The sequence below is a fragment of the Danio aesculapii genome, chromosome 16 (assembly GCF_903798145.1).
Source record: "Danio aesculapii chromosome 16, fDanAes4.1, whole genome shotgun sequence".
NCBI classification, from domain to species: domain Eukaryota; kingdom Metazoa; phylum Chordata; class Actinopteri; order Cypriniformes; family Danionidae; genus Danio; species Danio aesculapii.
The window spans coordinates 26,584,948-26,604,817 of NC_079450.1; positions in this window are offsets into that span (position 1 = coordinate 26,584,948).

Consider the following 19,870-nt stretch of genomic DNA (forward strand, 5'->3'; position numbering starts at 1 on the left):
ACGCTGTGCTGCCAAAGATCAAGCCATTACCTTTGAGAATATTCAGGGTATTTGGTACAGAAAAGTTCCCCTAAAAGGTGAAGGGAATAAGTATCAGCTTGTGGTACCTGAAGAACTCACTAAGAACTTTCTTCACTACTTCCATGATAATCCACTAGCTGGTCACTTGGGTCAACTCAAAACTCTTCTGAAGATCTTGGAAGTGGCATGGTGGCCATCTGTAAGAAAAGAGGTCTGGAGCTATGTTAAAAGTTGTAAGCTCTGTCAGCAGTACAAGCCCAGTAACAGTAAACCCTCTGGACTTTTGCAGAGTAATTTAATTACTGAACCAGGACACACTCTAGGAACTGACCTGATGGGACCGTTCCCCATAAGCAAGAACAGAAATGCTTACATTCTTGTGATTGTGGACTACTTTACAAAGTGGACAGAATTATTCCCCTTGAGAGACAGTAAGACCCAAAAGATTGCAAAGATTCTCAAAGAGGAAATCTTTACCCGATGGGGTGTCCCAAAGTATTTAGTTTCAGACAGAGGTCCACAATTTACTTCTTCCATCTTGGCTGATGTGTGTAAATCCTGGGGCTGCATACAAAAACTAACTACTGCTTACCATCCACAAAGCAATCTGACTGAGAGGGTAAATAGGACTCTAAAAACAATGATCGCTTCCTATGTAGGCCAACAACACCAGAACTGGGACAAGTGGTTGCCCGAGTTGAGGTATGCTATCAACACTGCTCAACAGGAGACAACGCGTTGCACCCCAGCGGAGCTTATGGTAGGACGTCAGATCCATGGACCTCTGGAAAGACTCATACATTTGCCTCCATCACCTGATCAACCATCATACACTGTACTGGATCGACAACACCACCTTCAACAGGAGGTTGTGCGTAGAATGAGGATGAACCAGGCTAAACAAGCTAAGTACTACAATCTTAAAAGGAAAGATGTACAATTTAAGGTGGGTGACTTAGTTTGGTTTAAAACTCATCCTATATCCAGTGCAGTCAGTAAATTCACCTCCAAATTAGCTCCGAAGTGGGAAGGACCTGGGGTGATTTCTAAGAGAAAAGGGCCAATAAATTACTCTATATCATGGGGTGATCCACCAAGAACTGATTGTTTTAATGTGGTTAATTTAAAACGCTTTTATGGTCGTTCTTCCTCCGAGATGCCGGCTGGGGGGGGGGATCTATGTAGCGCTGCCACATAATTGAGTTATGCTGACTGAAAAATTCATTAAATGTGTGAATTGGCCATGCAGTTAAGCATACTCGCACTTAGTTTTTTTGTAGCCCAAATATATATTGAGTAATGGTCTTATTTTATAGTCTTTTATTTTGAAGTGATGAGGGGAAGTGAATGTGTCTAATCTATTTCCTGTTCCAACTGTTGCTGTTTTTTTCCATAAATACACATTTACATAACATACACACCACAAGGGGGAGATAGTGGGCACATGGACACTGCTCAAGGTGACATCTGAAGAAGCCAGAGGAGCACATGGAGTAAGGTGTTTGCCAAAACTACCTTGTATTTTTCTTTTTGATTCGTGGGCAAAGGACAATTGTTTTGCGTGGATTTTTTGCTCTTTTAGGACTCATTAGTCTTGCAGGACCACAGTCAAGACTATCCTAGGAGGACCTTTACCGTACAGCAACAAGGCATGGTTCCAATTATTTGGACTCAAACTTTGGGGTGAGCGCGAACCATTTTGCACGTACACATCCACGGACTTTTGGACTTTACACTCACACACACACACACGGGGATTCACCATTTTTTGTATTGTGTTATTGTACGAATGTTGTTTGTTTTTTTTGTTTGAATGTAAGGACATTTTCAGAGATCTGTGTAGTTATAATCCTTAAAGTATTCTTTATCAATCCATGATAAAATTTGTAAACAAGAGCTAGAGAATTGAACCATTTTTTTATTTTTATTTTTGTGTATCCCGTTGATTTAAAGACGAGCGTTACAGTATACAAAAAAGCAAACTATATATATATATATATATATATATATATATATATATATATTGGTGCTGGGCCAAAAAAGTAAAAAATATTGCCATTAATCTATTCTCAAAGTTGGGTTGGGAGCTGGGTCCATTCTACGCAAGCTATGATGACTTTCACCTTAATATTTTAACGCGGATGTATACCTGACCGGTGAGCCATCTGACAAAAAAGTGCCCTTCTGAATCAAATCAGCAGGATGCCTGACTTTAGCTGCAGTTCGGCAGTTTCACTTTAACTAATGAACATTTCATTCATGCCGTCGTGACAAACTGGGGTATTAGACGCAAATAAGGAGCAAGGACTGGTGAGAGGGTTATAGAATGCAATAACGCTCACCAAACGGAAAGAAAAAACTTCCGCATTTCGCGATGTGTGTGTGTTTGTTTGTGCGTGGTCCTTTAGTAACAGCCGCCTAGCTATGTGGATCTTGTCAGAAAATATAGCGAAAAGTCCTACATGACGGTAATAGTTTGATTGCAGTGTTTACTTCAGTAATGCCACTATATATGCACTCCACATGTCTTAATTCCATTTCTGTTAAGTTCAGTTATGACTTTAGTGGCATTAGGTAATCAAAAATCTCTGTTTACATGGTAGACTCTTATTCTGATTAATCATATTAAAATCGTATTAAAAGTATTGTTGCCAATGTAAACATAATCAATGTTTGACACACCGTCAGGGCTCTGTGTACTTGGCATTGAGAAGCAGCATTTTCCGTATGTACACCATAAGCAAGTATGAAATCGCTGTTTGGAGCTTATGTAGGCCTACAGTTCAAAATTCATGTTTAACTGAATAAACAGTTAGTAAACACAAGTACATCTTATTAAACATCATTTATTTTCATCACCAATTATCATAGTAGAACAGTTTCTCAAGCAGTTTGTGGGGCATTTTGAAAACAGGAGATGAGCCCCTGGTCTAATGCGCCACATGGCTTTAGAAACTCGTTCTCAAAGATTTATTATTTGGGTAGTATACATATTCTGAATATATATATATATATATATATATATATATATATATATATATATATATATATATATATATATATATATATATATATATATATATATATATATATATATATATATATATATAAATAATGGTGATAACTATACATTTCTGCACATTTCCATCCATAGGATATTATTGTTTTAACAAAAGTTGTCTAACTGCACAATGTTGCCCTGAGGCAACAAATGAAAAACTACCATTTTAGTAGATAATAACCAGTATCTTTTCTCAATCAAATATGCTTCTTCACATATCCATGCATATAATATAAAGATATTTATATTTAAATATGTTAAAAAGTCAAATCTATCTTACATTCTGCCAGCAGTGTGCTCAAGCAGGCTATGATCCTAAAAATGGCTCTTTTGCCCCCAGAATACAGGTCAAATGACACCCACCACAAATTTCATTGGTCGCCAACTTATTATTAGACTTTGTGATCTTTTAATAAAAAAAATAAAGGGCCTTTTTGGGGGCCAAAAAATACTGGTTTGTTGCCTGAGGGCAACATGTTAGAGGGTTAATACAGAAATGCCAATTTTTTTTCAGTTGTAAATGCCTCACTGTAATCAGAAATTCAGATTTGTGTAAACAATTATTTTTGTGCTAATCAAGCAGTTGATTGAGCTCAACTTGAACTGAACCATGAGCTGAGGTTTATTAGAAACACTTTCACAGCAGCTCTGAAATAAGCTTGTTGCCGAAGTGATTTGAATCTGCGAGTTGGCCTTTGTTTTAGCCTGTGATTTGCATGTGCGGATAATCTAATATCCCTGTTCATGCTCCCCGGAGTCGCTCTGCAAGGACTGGCTGACCTTCCTCCACCTACTATTACTCAGCACTCACACACACACACGCGCGCACACGCACACTTAGACACACTATCTGTCGCTGGTGACAGCGGGAGGAATAATAGGGACACAATGATTGCTCCTCAGAGCAATGGATTTAAAGAGCTGGTTTTGAGGGGAAAAGATTTCACCTTCCTCCATTTACCAAGTCTGGTCAAGGGCACCTCAGACAAGTTACATTTTATACACTGCAAAACGTATTCAACAGCTTAACGTGATGATCTGACAGAAGGTTTCTTAAAGGTGCAGTTCATTATTTCAGAAACTGCAAAGAGGAGACGGCCCCCATTCAAGCATGCAGGAGCTAGACATGTGTGCCTATTGCCTACAAAGAAAAGAGCGTTAACTTTAATTTTAGGTGTCCTTGTTCCCATGTAATTATGCTTTAGGTACTGAATAGTAATTAATAGCATGTACTTATTATACGAGTTAGGGTTGAGAATAGGTTTTAATATGGGTGAACTGTATGTAATTAAATATAATTTATTGTAATTAATGCAGTTATGCATTTAGTTCATACACTGTAAAATAAAGTGTTACCAAAAATTGATAGGTAGTATACTGTAAAGGTTGCAAAGTTAAATTCTCACTTTACTCGCTCCCTTCAGCTTAATGTCTGATTTATCAGGGGTCAACACAGCGGAATGAACTATGTAAAATGGCATGGTTTTTTTTATATGGTGGCAGATGCCCTTCCTGCCACAATCCAACACACTAACATGTGAACCTCTTTGGTGAACCCCTAATGCTGGGAAATACCCATACACTCGCTCATTCACACACACACACACACACACACACACACACACACACACACACACACACACACACACTTTATGGCCAATTTAGTTTATACAATCTTTTCTTATGCTTACATGTTTGACCAGAGTAAAATTGGTAAAAAGCAATGTTTATTTGCAATTTAATTTGCATAGTACATTCATTCATTTTTCCTGGGCTTAGTCTCTTTATTCATCAGGTGCGCCACAACGGAATGAACCACCAACTTATCCAGCATATGTTTTACACCGGGACTCCAACCAGTGACCTTCTTCCTGTGAGGCAACAGTGCTAACCACTGAGCCACTGTGTCGCTTATTTTATATGTATAGTGTATAATCGTATATGGGGCGATGCAGTGGTGCAGTAGGTAGTGCTATCACCTCACAGCAAGAAGGATGCTGGTTTGAGCCTCGGCTGGGTCAGTTGGCATTTCTGTGTGGAGTCTGCATGTTCTCCCCGCGTTCGCGTGGGTTTCCTCCAGGTGCTCCGGTTTCCCCCACAGTCCAAAGACATGCTAGACAGGTGAATTGGTATGAGCTAAAAACTGTCCCTAGTGTATGTGTGTGAATGAGAGTGTGTGAGTGTTTTCCAGTGATGGGTTGCAGCTGGAAGGGCATCCGCTGCGTAAAACATGTGCTGGATAAGTTGGCGGTTCATTACGCTGTGGCGACCCCAGATTAATAAAGGGACTAAGCCGAAAAGAAAATGAATGAATGATCATATATTTCAGCATAAGCTGATATACAAAGCTACATTTATTTTATTAAATTTCAATAAAAATAACTCTTCTTAAACTCTTTAATAATTTATTGTAACTTATAAAATGTATAATATATTACAATACTATATATGATATACAGCTGATATATTACAATACAAATATTTACATTATAAAATGCATAACATTTTTAATTACTTATTATATTAATAAACAACACTTTTAATATGTAAAAACAAATGTTAAATATGTATCACAACTGTATTGGTAACACTTACTAAAGGGTAGCATTACTTAATTACCCAAGTATGCAATATCAAAGTATTAATATGTGCAATACATTTGCTACAGTATTTATTAACAGTCTGTTGCTCTTGTCTGTGTTTGTTTTTTAAGGTTTAGAAAATAAATCTTTCATACAAAATTGTTAACATACATTAGTATTTTAGTGCACTTCTCATAGCCCTAACTTCTATATGTAGAACTTTTTTTTCAACTCTGTAACCTCAATTTTTTTTTTACAATACAGTAAAAATGTGCCAAGTGTCTAGAAACTGTATGCCTGCTCCAAAGCACTCAAAGCTTCAGTTTATGTTGGAAATTAAATTTTCAGGTCTTTGGCCAATAAAATATTAACAAGTCATTGCTATTAAAATATTAACAAGTCATAACAAGTAGTTAGAATCATAACATTGTAAATTTAAACCTTATTAGAATCTATTAATAAACATAAAAAATGAACTGATTGGTAAATGGCAAAGTGATTTTCACTTTTAGTTTATATTAAATAGCAAAGTAATTTTTTAGACTTTTTTTTTTTTGCATAACAATCTTTCAGAAATCATTCAAATGTACTGCTTTAGTGATCAGAAAACCCTTAACATAATGAACACCGTTGTTCAATGGCAAAGCCGTGCATTCCAAATGAACAAAATCTTTCCATGCAGTGAACACCACACCGAAAGAAAAACATCAATCGGAACACATCTAGAAAAAAAAGACAAAAACAAGACCACAATGCTTTGCGCGAGAGAAATAACAGCCTCTTATGATTGATTAATCCCTCCCGCCAGCGCTGCCACAGGTGATTATGAGGGGATTGTGTTTTCATATGGCGGCCTGCTTCAGATTTAAAGGCATTAAAAATGTGAGGCCGATCACGCGTTTGGGGCTCAAGTGTGTGGCTCCACGGACAGATGTGCTGGAATCGGTGTGTGCATTAAACCCACCTTGCTCATCCAGTCCACAACAGCTGCGGCCAAATGAACTTCACTAATGCAATTACAGAGCAGCTGTTGCATCCAGATAACACAAAGGTGCATAGGAGCCACCAAAAAGGGTGTGTGTACGCTTGTGTGTGTGGCGTCAGTAAACATACCCGCGCAAGCTGTGGCCCCAGCAGGACCGAAATTGGATTAGTGTCAGCCTTGATAAGACGGAGGACAGTAAAGGGAAGAGTGAGAAATTGAAGAAAAGAGCATCGGCTGTAGTAATTTCATTTCCAGATCAGGTAGCTGAAGGTATAAAGGCACTGCTATGGCGCTCCAGTGCAGTAAATGGAATATTCATGCACTGATTGCTTCCCTCCCTCTCTCTCTCTCTCTTTCTCTTTCTCCTTCTGTCTGTCTTTGTCTGTGTTTCTTTCTTTGCGCTCCTTATCCGTCCAGCATTGTGCTAGCTGTCATTCAGACACTGTAATCTTATTGTGTTTCTGCTTATGCCTCAGAGCTGTGAGATCTGCTGGAGTGAAGGGCCTGAAGGGAGGCTCTGGCCAAAACTAGTAATGGCTTTTTGGTTAGGCTGAGGGACTTATGGGTGTGTGTCTGGTGTTTGAGTTCTAGCTTAGCACGCGTTGTGTATTCTCAGCTGCCGAAAAGTCCAGGTTTAATGAATCACTAGCAGACAAATAGATGCAAATGCCGATATTAATGTTGCTCATTGGCAAGGAGCTGAAATGACTTCTGGCGTATCGAACTCTCACGTAGATGAAAACTGCTGCTCTCAATACTTTCGGTTGTTTCAAGGTGAAGTGTCACTTTCGGGTCACTCGCAATAATGAAATTAATTAGAATAGAGTGCTACTCTGCAGGGATGACATATTTTTGCAAGGGAAAAACACTGTGAAACGTATAGTAGAGGTGTAAAGAAACACCTGAAACCATAATTGAAGTAAATGATAGAGGAAAAAAAGTACTTCTATGTTACATAATTAAAGCTGGGCGATATTGCATATAAAATGATCATGATATCATGTTTCATACAATTCGATATCGATAATCATTGAATATTTTTTAACAATCCATTTAGGAATATTAGGATTTTTTTATTTAACCACCTTATTTTAATTTACCAACATTACTAAGGCAAATAGATTTAATAGTCAAAAACAAAAATATTTAAACAAAATATCTCATATAATAAAATAAACATAAGTGTTAGAGACTCTTAAACTTGATAAATAAAATGTTACAAAGTGTGTACAATGGTAAAGGTAGATCAACATCTGTAAGGTGTCAATACTAATGATACAGTAAATCTCAAATTCTGGAAACAAAACTAATTATGATGATCAAATCTGAGATTACAAGTAAAGGAACCAACCATCATTATTCAAATACATACTGCAAAATTACAACTTGTGAAGTTGAATGAGTACATTACCCCTATACCAAAAAATCTTTCAGATGGGGTGCTAGTGGCTGGGATGGACAAGAAAAGAAACCAAAAAGCCACACTGGTGACATCCTTTTTTATCCACAATCTCCTCACTGCTGCTATACGGCACTCACTTCCGCGTGTGTTGTTATTCTGCATGAAGTGGCAAGCGCATGCTTTGTGTTTGTCTGAGGTAATTAGTCTGCCATTATTACTGAAATGTGTATATTCCATACAAAGTCTGAAGCAGATTGGTTAGTTCTAGTGCTCAGGGCATTCGGAAAAGTTCAGATGTTTTTCAACTCGGTGTACCTGGAAAATCACGAGCCTTACGTGCGCGCTGCTTGCACACCATGTACATGTAGCTCCCATGTGCCAGTCGTGCACGCCATGACTCCTGTCACCCTGAGCTTATTGGCATTGCTTCCAAGGTGCACGCTCAGCAGCCACATTTTAATAAAACTATAGTGCTTTATACCGAAACTACATGCCAAACTTTTTTTATTATCGATATTGACAATGGTGTTCGGTCAATAAATACCGATATCGATTTTATCACCTAGCCCTATAAACAATGCAGCTCAATCTCATTTTGTCATGTTTTTGTGAACCTAGTGTGTCCTCGGTAACACTTTAAAATAACAGTACATGAATAACGATGTACTAATATGTTAACTAAACATTACTTTATTATGACCTAAGGATGAGTTAGGGCATCCATTAATCAAGACAATATGAGTCACATGAGTTCATGCGTAAATAATGGCTATACCTTAATTGCTTGTTAGTACAATTTTTTAGGACATTTTTGTTAATTAATTTATTAATTAACACTTTCATTTAAGCTAAATGTAACCAACATGAACTCATGAGCTGTTAATATTTGTTTATGTCTTGACTTTACTTGGAGGGGCACATTATCATTAACTCATTTTTAACTACTCATGAACTCCTTTGTTTAAACTGTTCATTTTAATGTAGACAGAACAATTTTCTAGTGTTTTTCAATGTAAACATGCAGTAGATTGGCATGCATGACTTTCAGAATGAGCTAAGAATGAGTTAATGAGTCGGCGCTAATAGCCTAGTGGTTAGGGCGCCGACATATAGCACCCGGCAGGTTCCCATGCCGAGTTTGATTCCAGACTCGAGGTCCTTTGCCGATCCTTTCCTCCCCATACTTTCCTGTCTGTAAATCTCCACTTTCCTATCAATAAAGGTGAAAACCCCTAAAAAAGTTTTTTTAAAGAATGAGTTAATGATTATGTGCCCCTCCAAGTAAAGTGATGAGATAAACACACATTATCATTTCATGAGTTCATTTTAGTTACAATTAGCAAACGTGTATTAACAAGTAATTAAGTTAGCCATTATTCACATATGAACTCATGTTGTAGTAAAAGTTAGTTAATGATAAGCACATTCCTTAACTCGTCATTAGTTCATAGTAAAGTAACATTTCATTTACATATTAGTACAATATTACTCATGTACTGTTATTGTTTAACAGTGTCCTCTTATAAGTTACTGAATATGTCCTGTTAAACCTGAATGCACATGAATACAGTGAATATTCACACTATACTATTCATCTTGTGTTTAATGAATCAGTTTGAACTAATCAATTGAATAATGATTCAATGACCAACACCATGACTTCACCAGCTACAAAATGTCACTTTTTGCATTGACTCATTGTTAAACAAAAGTTCTGACCCTGCTCTACACCTTACACTCAGAAAAGCAGCAGTAATTTTTAATACACCACTAGTTAAAGGAAACAAACTAATAATACAATTTCAATGCTCAGCTCAAAATGCTGACAATAAGAAACTCTCTCTTCTAATATTTCTATATCTCTCAAATAATTATTATGGAAAGCCGATTATGTGGATTTATGAAAGTCTTTCCCTGTGAAGTGCACTTAAGGTTGGAGGGAGAGATGAAGGGCAAAAGACTTCAGTGCATCAAAGATTCATCGCTCGGCTCACTGCTGATTGGCTCAGCGTCTGTTCGAGATCTGTGTTCAAGAACATAACCTGCCTCAGAGCAGGTGTTGAACCATAAAACATATTCACTTTCATAATAATCGAAATCAAAGGACTGGCTCAGACTAAACTTAAATGTATCTGACCATCCACTTAAACCTACATTGAGAAAATGATAGTCTTCCTGTGATCTGATAACAGATTTGTAAAAACACCACCAAAAACACCATCATTGTACAGAGAGTTTTGTCTGTGTCTAAAGGTGCCCTTAAAGGAAAATATGGGTATACCTATACGCATAGTCAAATAATACGAGTTCAGTACATGGAAATGGCCATACTGTTAGCCTCAAACACCATTGTTTCCTCTTCCTTTTGTAAATTCTGTGAGTGTAAATTCTGACCTGACGAGCTGCCATGTCATTAGGAGATCAGCAGTCAAAACATAGACTGATTTGTTGCACACAAGATTATAATATGCACACCTTATTGAGATTACAACAATGATCCACCCTTATTTTTAAGTGTATCAGCATTTATTTAAAACTTACTCTGTATGCAGGACTCTTATTCTGAAAACATCAGAGCTGCAAAAGTCAAAGTCAGCGCACCAGTTTGTTTCATATGCGTTACTAAGTAATGACTTGACCAATCATCACTTTAAAGCTTGTCAGAATGCAAAATGCAGGATATACAGATTAAAAATTGACTGATCGAAACCCCAAAGAGGCACAAGGTGTTTAATTGTACCTTTTGTTAATTTATCATGTTTATTGTGAAATTTGCTGAATATGTTTGAAATTTGAGCTAACAAAAACATATAGACTGCTGAGTATTGTGTTTAATGCATGTTTAAGCATTGTTATCACTCAGCTCTTACTGTTTTTTCTGAAGTGAAATAATAGCAATGCACTTCATTAAACATCCTCTGTTTATGTAGAGGTTGATATTAATTCCTGGCTGCATTTTCATCATAGCTTCAAAATACAACACAATAAATTTCTGTCTGTCTCTTTTGTCAAGTTTAATTATAATTTTATTCACAACACAACTCTGAAGAAAAATAGGTTATTCTGCTAATTTATATTAGATAGCTCATTCACTCCACCAAAGTAAAATAAACCTCTCCAGCACTTAAGTTAAAAAGATTTAACAAGGCATCTACTCCGTTTGTTAAAATATTTTTGCATGCGTTTATTTCAGAGTACATCATGAGCTCTCATTAACAGTATTCACGACCATTCCAAATATGGTCAATATGAAGCTTTTGATTCTAGGGGTTGTTTATTGAGTAATAAATGAGCATATGAAACCATTTTTGGAGATATACTTACTTACCTAAGGCACATACATGTACCTACTTGATATCAGAGAACAAATTAACTTATTGAATCAATCCAGTATGGCACCTTTTAAAGTCTTAATTGAGCATTGAATTTTAGTTTGAGAACTACGAGTAGGTCTAAATAAATCAATTGAGTACATGAGGTTTGAGCATTGGTTCATTCAATAAAATATTTATCTTTTTTTGTTCCAATGAACAATATAATCCAGTCATTTTCTAAAATATCTGTACTTTAACATTTTTAGCTTTGGCAAACAGACCTGAGTGTGTTCCTGTGATATTCCTGTTATGCTACTATATAATGATATTTGCACAGCTCAAACTTTCAATTCATACAAGACCTAAATGTTTCATCAAGAGCCATGGGTATTCATTTTGATTTGTGGATGTAATTTGGACTCTTTGATGTTTCTAGGCTATTTTAGCCTTCATAAACAATGGTTTGTACTTAAACAAATGGAGGAGACATGCTGTAACTTCAAACTCATTTGTGTTTTTTCACATGTTGTGAGATTTTATAATATCTGTAGGGAGAACTCAATTTTACAAAAATACACTTATAACAACTAACATAAAGACATCTTAGAGGATTGTGTAGATATTTCACAGGAACTTGACTTGTCCTATTTTTATGCATTTATTCATGTTCAGTGTCAATTGTCATTTATTAATGTGTTCAGCTAATAACTCTTGTATGAGTACTATCACTTTTTTTAACCATAACAGAGTCTGCAATATGTAGTAATATTAACATAACATAACATCTTTTAAAGCTTTTAAAGGATGGTTATTTATGAAACCTTATTAGCCAAAGGGATCTATTTAGCACCAAAATGACTTGTTACAAACCTTAATTTGGTACTGTTTAGAAGCATTTCATTTTCTTATTGTGTACCTTAAAATTTCATTTTACTTGCCCTTTCTTTGTAACTACTTGTGAAATGGACTTACTTCTAAGCAAAATTAGCATGATCAAAAAAAATTAAATGAAACTTCACCAATAGAAAGCACAGAACATATGCAACACAGACTCATTGGAAAAGCATCAGCCTACATTTTTGTGAAACCAAAAATACTTAATTAAACATGCATTTGACACTATGAAGTCAACAAGTTTTGTTTCTTTTCACATTAATGATACTGTGACATATATTATTGATAAATAAAGGATTATTTTCATGCAGGTTTTTACACATCTCCAAATAAATACCTCAAAAGAACTTAATGGTGTCTATGACTTACAGTATAAACAAATATGTTTACCTCCTCTCTCCATATGGACAACTGTTTTGCTGTGGTGACTTGGTCAGTAGCTCACTTTGTATGGTGTTGTGACGCAGAGTTGTGAGCTCATGATTTGTTTGTTTGTTTGTTTATTGCCAAATAACTTATGGCTTTTTTGTGGCAAGATTAATATAGATAGAACTACATTACATATTAATAACCACTTAATAACTCATTAAGAGATTATACAAAATAAAATAAAAAAATAAAACATTTTACATAAAAAAAAAATTATATGCTCTTCTAGTTGAATATATGATAAATTACGTAAAATTATTCACGTGAATACACTTTTTTTAAACATTCATCAAAGTGCTCTCAGTATAGAAATCTTGTCTAATCGTCTTTTAAATTTCACAATATAATAAAACATGTTTTATAGTGAGGGAAGCTTTACAGTGGTTGCATGTTGGTGGTGCATCAATCTTCACTAAATATAAATATATCTCTTTACAAAAGAGATATAATCCATGTAAAACAAATTAAAACTACTTGGTTGTGGTGCACTTTTCTCTTACATTTGCTTTTGAAAACACTTTAGACCAACGTGGCGATGTCATTGGCTCTTAAACATTTCCTGCTTGTTATCAAGCTATTTCATAACTGGAACAAGAGGCGATTAAATAATAATTTAATGTTATGATAGCTATTTTAACATTATTTTTGTAAGCTGTAAAAATTAAAAATGTAAAACAGGAAATAAGTCTTAAGGACCATTGTTTTTGTTTACATCCCTCAAAATGGTCTATTGGTTGGGTTTAGGGAAGAGCTCATTTCATTATCTGGTTCACTTGATAATCTGTATGACAAGCCTTGTTATCTTATGGACATATACAAGGATGTGTATCTGAAACATATTTTAGATTTACAAAACTGTAGACTGTGTCCTCTAGTGGATTTGTCTGCTGAAAAGTGCAACAAACCACAACTAAAGCAATGTTAAGTTTTGCAAAAACGTTAGATGTTGCCTGCTACCTGTTCATTTCATCAATCTGGCATCCATCAACCCAATAAGAAACAGTCTGACTTAATATGTAATCATTTTTCATTTACCTTTTTTTGTGAAACTTCTACTAAGATCAGATTTTTTCCAGCAACTGAAAGTGCAATTGAAAGCACAGATCATATTGCATACTGGTAATCTGATTTGCACAACGCTGCCTGCTACATGTCCATGGCATCAATCTGATATCCATCAAACCAATAAGAAACGATCTGACTTGATGTGTAACGGCGATATAAATCAAAACAATGTCTGGTTCCCATTTTTCAAAAAGCCTGCCAGATAAAATGTCAAGGTCACACCAACCTCTCGGAATCAATACTATTATCAATAATTTCATTAAAGGCACAAGATGAAATGTCTGCGCATCTCAAAGCTGTAAAAAATGTTCGCTCTTACCACACAACATCACCGAAAGATCAACCCATGAATATGAAACAGGCATTTCGGCTTCCGAGTTGGAAGTGAAGTGATCATAGCTGTTTTAACTGCGCTTGTGGTTGGACATGAACCCGTGTGGCCGCAGATAAAATTATGCCATTGATAGAGAAGAACATTAAGGTCTCTGTGAGGATTGTGAATTGAGAGAGAGAGAAAGAAAGAAAGAGGAGAAATAGGAAACAGGCGCAGACGGGTATTCAGAATTCAGCTATGGGGCATAATGGCTTAGGGCTCGTCTGCCAAGAAATTTCCATCTCCACAACGTGTGAATTATCCACATTGCCTTTGTATGGTCACGTTCCTATTAAATAAGCTGCAGACTCAATCCTATCTACAGGGACCACACAAATGATTTGCCAAATAGTGAGTTCATATTTGAAAATGTGGCAATATTTCCGTGAAGTCATTCTGGTGGTAAATACGCACTCTCATTGAATTAACATTTATGAGTGAATACATATTAGATATGATGGGGGTATTTGCATTCCTCCCACCGACTACTGGTCCTGAAAGAGTCTGGCCTTATTATGCAGGAAATCCATCAGTGTCAGACCACAGGATGTGCCGCCATGTACATGCATTAGTAATATTTCTGACTGTAATGTAAACATGATTCATCCATCATTCAGTAGCAACACACATGCGTGCTGCTGACAAACCTAAAAGCAGGTCACTATAAAAGCACACAAGTTCACAGTAAAGGGTGGGTCACAACAAGCAGGATATCTTTGAAGGTAACGACAGCTGTAAATATATTAGCATTCAAACCAATGCGCAAAATCATTATGTTTATTTTAAGATGGGATGCTCTGCATTTTGTAACAGCATGGTAGTCAAGTTACTTCAGTAAATGTGCACAGACAATACTTATGGACAATAAATGGAAGGAATTGTGGGCATATAAATAACTATACAAGACACAGGTGAACATAATCAACGAGTAACCATAGAATTTATAACTCATCCATATAATTACTTAATTACATAATTTACTTACTAATTAATTGTAATTTGTAAGTTGACTGTGTGCATTTTGTACATGAAATTCAACATGATTTTTTAACTTTACATCTATAAAATGACCATCAAACAGTAAGTGATGTGAGCTAAATTGCTAGATATTTTATAGTAACAAAAATTGTTGCGTTTAATACAGTACATACATTTCACCAAATTTACTGTCAATATAGATGCATATATTTACATCTATTGCGCTGACATGATTTCTCATTGACGCAACCCTAACTTTGAAACTTGAGTTGAAATACGAGTTGTTGTTTGTTTTTTCCAATATGACTTGAACACGTCATAACACTGGTCAAGTTACTTAAGCAAATATGTACAGACAATACTAGACAATAAACAAAAGGAACTGTCGCCATATAAATACAACTAAAGACACAGGTGAACATAATCAATGAGTAACCATGGAATTAAACTAAGCAATAACTAAGGACGCAGGGACTAACTCCTCCAGAGACGTTTGTAATTACAAGTTGGCCATGTACATTTTGTACATGAAATTCAACATGATTTTTTAACTACATCTACAAAATGATCAACAAACAGTATGTGATATAAGCTAAATTGCTAGATATTTTCTAGTAACTAAACAAAGTTGCTATTCATAAATACATTTCACCAAATGTACTGCCAATATAGATGCATACAGTATATTGACATCCATTGTGTATGACATGATTTCTCATTGACATAACCCCAAAAATCCCATTTAAATCCAATAAATGAGAGTTGTTTTTTTTCCAATGCGACTTGAACGCATCATAACACTGGCCGAACTAACTTAAAATATAAAAAAACAGAAACCAACCGAGGCTCAATTATGTTGTCAACCGCTTTAAATGTTCACTCTCTTTAAAGCAGGATGGATTTAGAAAGGTTGTCAAATGTTTCTGAGCAAAAGCTATTCCAACAATATTGATCATGTGCTTATATCAAAGTTGTGTGGTTTGAACTTTTTTAATTCAGAGATTCAGAATTATATCTTTATACAGGTACGCTAGATCTTAACAACAGTTGGATGCTGAATACAGCTTGAAGCATATGTCAGTCTTTATATTATTCAATCGCTCTTACTTGATTACTTACGAAACAAATCGATAAAATGTCTTATGTAATTCTTTAACCTGCCATAAGAATAAAACAGAAATTCTGCAGAGGGTTTTAGAGCATTGGCTTTGGAACCATGAGCATGCTGTCCTCCCACACATCCATGCACGCGCATTCGCATATGCTGTATTCAACCTCCACACACACATACGGAAGCAGGGCTCCTCTGAGAGCTCCTGATTTGCCTCACAGATAGACTGACATGGGATTTACGGAAGATTTCGGCACAAAGCTGAAATGCTAATGCAAACAAATGATCGAGGTATTTGTTATGCATAATCCTCAGAGGCAGAAGTAAAAGTACCGTGCTATGTTGAAAACGAGGGAAGATTCTGGAGACAATGCCTCCAAAGAATGAACTTGAATATAAGTTTGCATAAAGAAGCAACTGGGGCGAGTTGTCACGCAGTTTAGCGAATATTGAGTGTTGGTGTAGGTTTATGTTTAAAAGATAAGTTACAAACCTGAAAATAACCACTATTAATAGAATAATATTAATATAATCAATATATTTACTGAGTGGAAGTGTGTTGAAAACTTTGGGGGAATCTATAAAAAAATACAATGGGAGTCGATTGGAAGTTATTAGCAACATTTTTTTATTTTATTTTATTTTTTTCAAAACAAAGATCATTATATTTACTCAATTACTTTCTTCAAAATACGTTTATTTATAGCTTGTGTCTTGTATATCTATCTATATCTATATATCTATATCTATATTTGATTTGAACGCATCATAACACTGGTCAAGTTACTTTAGCAAATATGCACAGACAATACTGAACAACAAATAGTAGGAAATGTTGGCATATAAATAACTAAAGAAGACACAGGTGAACATAATCAATGAATAACCAAAAAATTAAACTAAGCAATAACTAAGGACACAAATCTGAAACGCTAATGTAAACAAGTGATCAAGGTATTTGTTATGCTTAATCCTCAGAGGCAGGAGTAAAAGTACCTCTGTTAAAAACGAGAGAAAATTTAATGCCTCCAAACAATGAACTTGGCTATAAGTTTGCATTAAGAGGCAACTGGGGCTAGTTGTCACACAGTAAGTTACAAACCTAAAAATAACCACTATTAATAAAATAATATTAATATAATCAATACATTCACTGAGTGGATCTGTATTGAAAACTTTGGGGAAATCTATGAAGAAAACAATGAGAGTCAATGGGAAGTTATTAGCAACATTTATATCGAAAGAAAGTTCGTAAAGGTTTTAAACAACAATTATGTTTCCGCAATTGCTTTCTTCAAAATATGTGTTTATTTATTGCTTGTGTCTTATATATACACATTCTTTTTTTTGCTTACACTTTAACATTAGTTAGGTCAATATTTAAAATGTGAAAATAACCCTTTATTTAATATTTTTACAGATTGCAGACTTAATCTAGCTTGATAAATTTTAATATGTAACAATACTTGTTTTCTCAACTAATCCCAAGCAAAAATATACAAAAATTTAATAAAGTTCAATTTAGCTAACTTTGCTCTTTCAAAATTGGTGTTTTTACAGTGTGCATGTGATAAAAGTATTATTTAACAAATCATAAAACATTTATTTCAAATTAAAAGACCCAATTCACTGAAAACCCTCCAAATGTTTTATAGCAGGCAAGTTGTCACAACTGAAATGCAAAAATTAGGCCAACAAATACATGAAACGCAACCATTTTATACACAATTACTACTCTTAAAACTTGATAACTTGTACTTTCAGTGAAATTTAATAGGCTATATGCACACAGACTTTTAATTTTCAGCCAGGCAGCCCAAGGGCTTCTGGTGAACTGTCTTTCCATTACAAAATTGGCACGTTTAAGATCTGATTTCTTTAAAAATCAGCGATCTTCAGTGCCTGTTAGACATACGATATTATGTGGGTCTCAGATTGGGCAAGAAGCACTGCATTAAATTCCATTTCCCCCTGCCATGTCTTTAAAATATGACAGTTTATTTTACCCCAGTATTTTTAATAGAATTTCTGTGTAATAGCCTGTTGCTACTGACGACGTTAGTGGTTACAACGGCCTTTCAAATTGTTTTACGCTTGAACAACTAAATGAATGCTTGAGTCTATTTAACTTGATGTATTGTAATTACATTGCGTAGAGTTGCTGAAGTTTACCCTGCGCGCTTGCGGATTTTGAACAAACTTCTTTGGTGCGCCAATCTTGTCAATGCTATTATTCAAAAAGTTAATGATTCGCACTCATTAAGTAATTGCTTCGTACTGTTTTTATTTTTTATTTTTACATTCTTCGGGTGATTTAAAGACACAAACGTTTCGGCACAATGCCTTCCTCAGTATGTGACACAATCCTCTCACTCCACCCTTTTATCCCATAGTCAATCACAATGCGTCATTAATTAGATGGCCACTCTCATTTTCATTTCATTATTCCATGATTCCATGAGTAATCACACAAGAACTATCTATCTTCACACATCAAACATCATTCCACAGAGCAACAGTATATCGATTATTATCATTTGCCAAGGTGTACATCAATACAAAGAAAATCCAACAGCTAACATTGAAAAAAATTACATTTGACAGTCACTCGATGATTAAAAACAATCTTACCTTCTCCTCAACCCACATAACTAACCACACAAGAAACATTTACCCTCACCTTCAATAGCATAATTTCACAGGAAATTGGTATGTTTACATCAATACAATGTAATTCTGACAGTCCAAAACATTAAAAATACATTTGTTATATTGTTTCAATCATCTAGATGGCAACTCGATGTTTTGAACTCGAACATCTCTTTTTCATTTAAGTATATCATAATCAACCACACGAAAAATACCTTTACCTTCAAAAATATTGTCACAGGGAAACAGCATATCAATTTAATCACATTCAATTGTACTTACATTACAACACCGTTGCTGTAAAAACAACCTTGTGAAATTGAAAATAGTCACATTAAGCTTTTACCAGAAGTTTATCGTCAGCTTTAAAACTCTGGCTATGCATAGAGCCCATTAGTTTTGTTTGAATTCCAGTAATCTTTATTATGTTCTTTTGTTTGCTCAGTTGCCCAGTATCTAATAGTCACTGTAAATGGTCAAATAAAGTAGCATCAAGATTATTTTGTGACCTGCTGTATTCTACAGCTACGCTCATACAGACAGACAAATAAGTACACTAAATAAATAACAATACGTGGTAAGGGGACTTCATATCACCCCCTTTTCCCTCCAAATACACAAGCCAGAATATGTGAGAGATAAAGGCTGATAGGTGCTGTGAAGGTTGTGCTGGGTGACTGGAAACAAAGACATGCTAATTATTGGGCTTGTGAAGGAACTACAAGAACACAATGCACGCTTCTCGGGTCCGCTCCACACACACCACTAATTGCACTGTCAAGCGCTCAGACTTTCACATATGCTCATATGTCACAGGCACGCACACTCAGACACGTATACAAAAACATAATATACATGGTAAACATGATGCAAGCCATTTATTTGTGTTGCAAGGCAAAGATAATGAGTCGTTTGAAAGTAAAGGGCAACAGCCGAGACGTTTTGCTGCTTTTAGTGGATGGTCAATAGAGTTAAGACGATGCACCAATAGTGGCCCCTAGCGGAT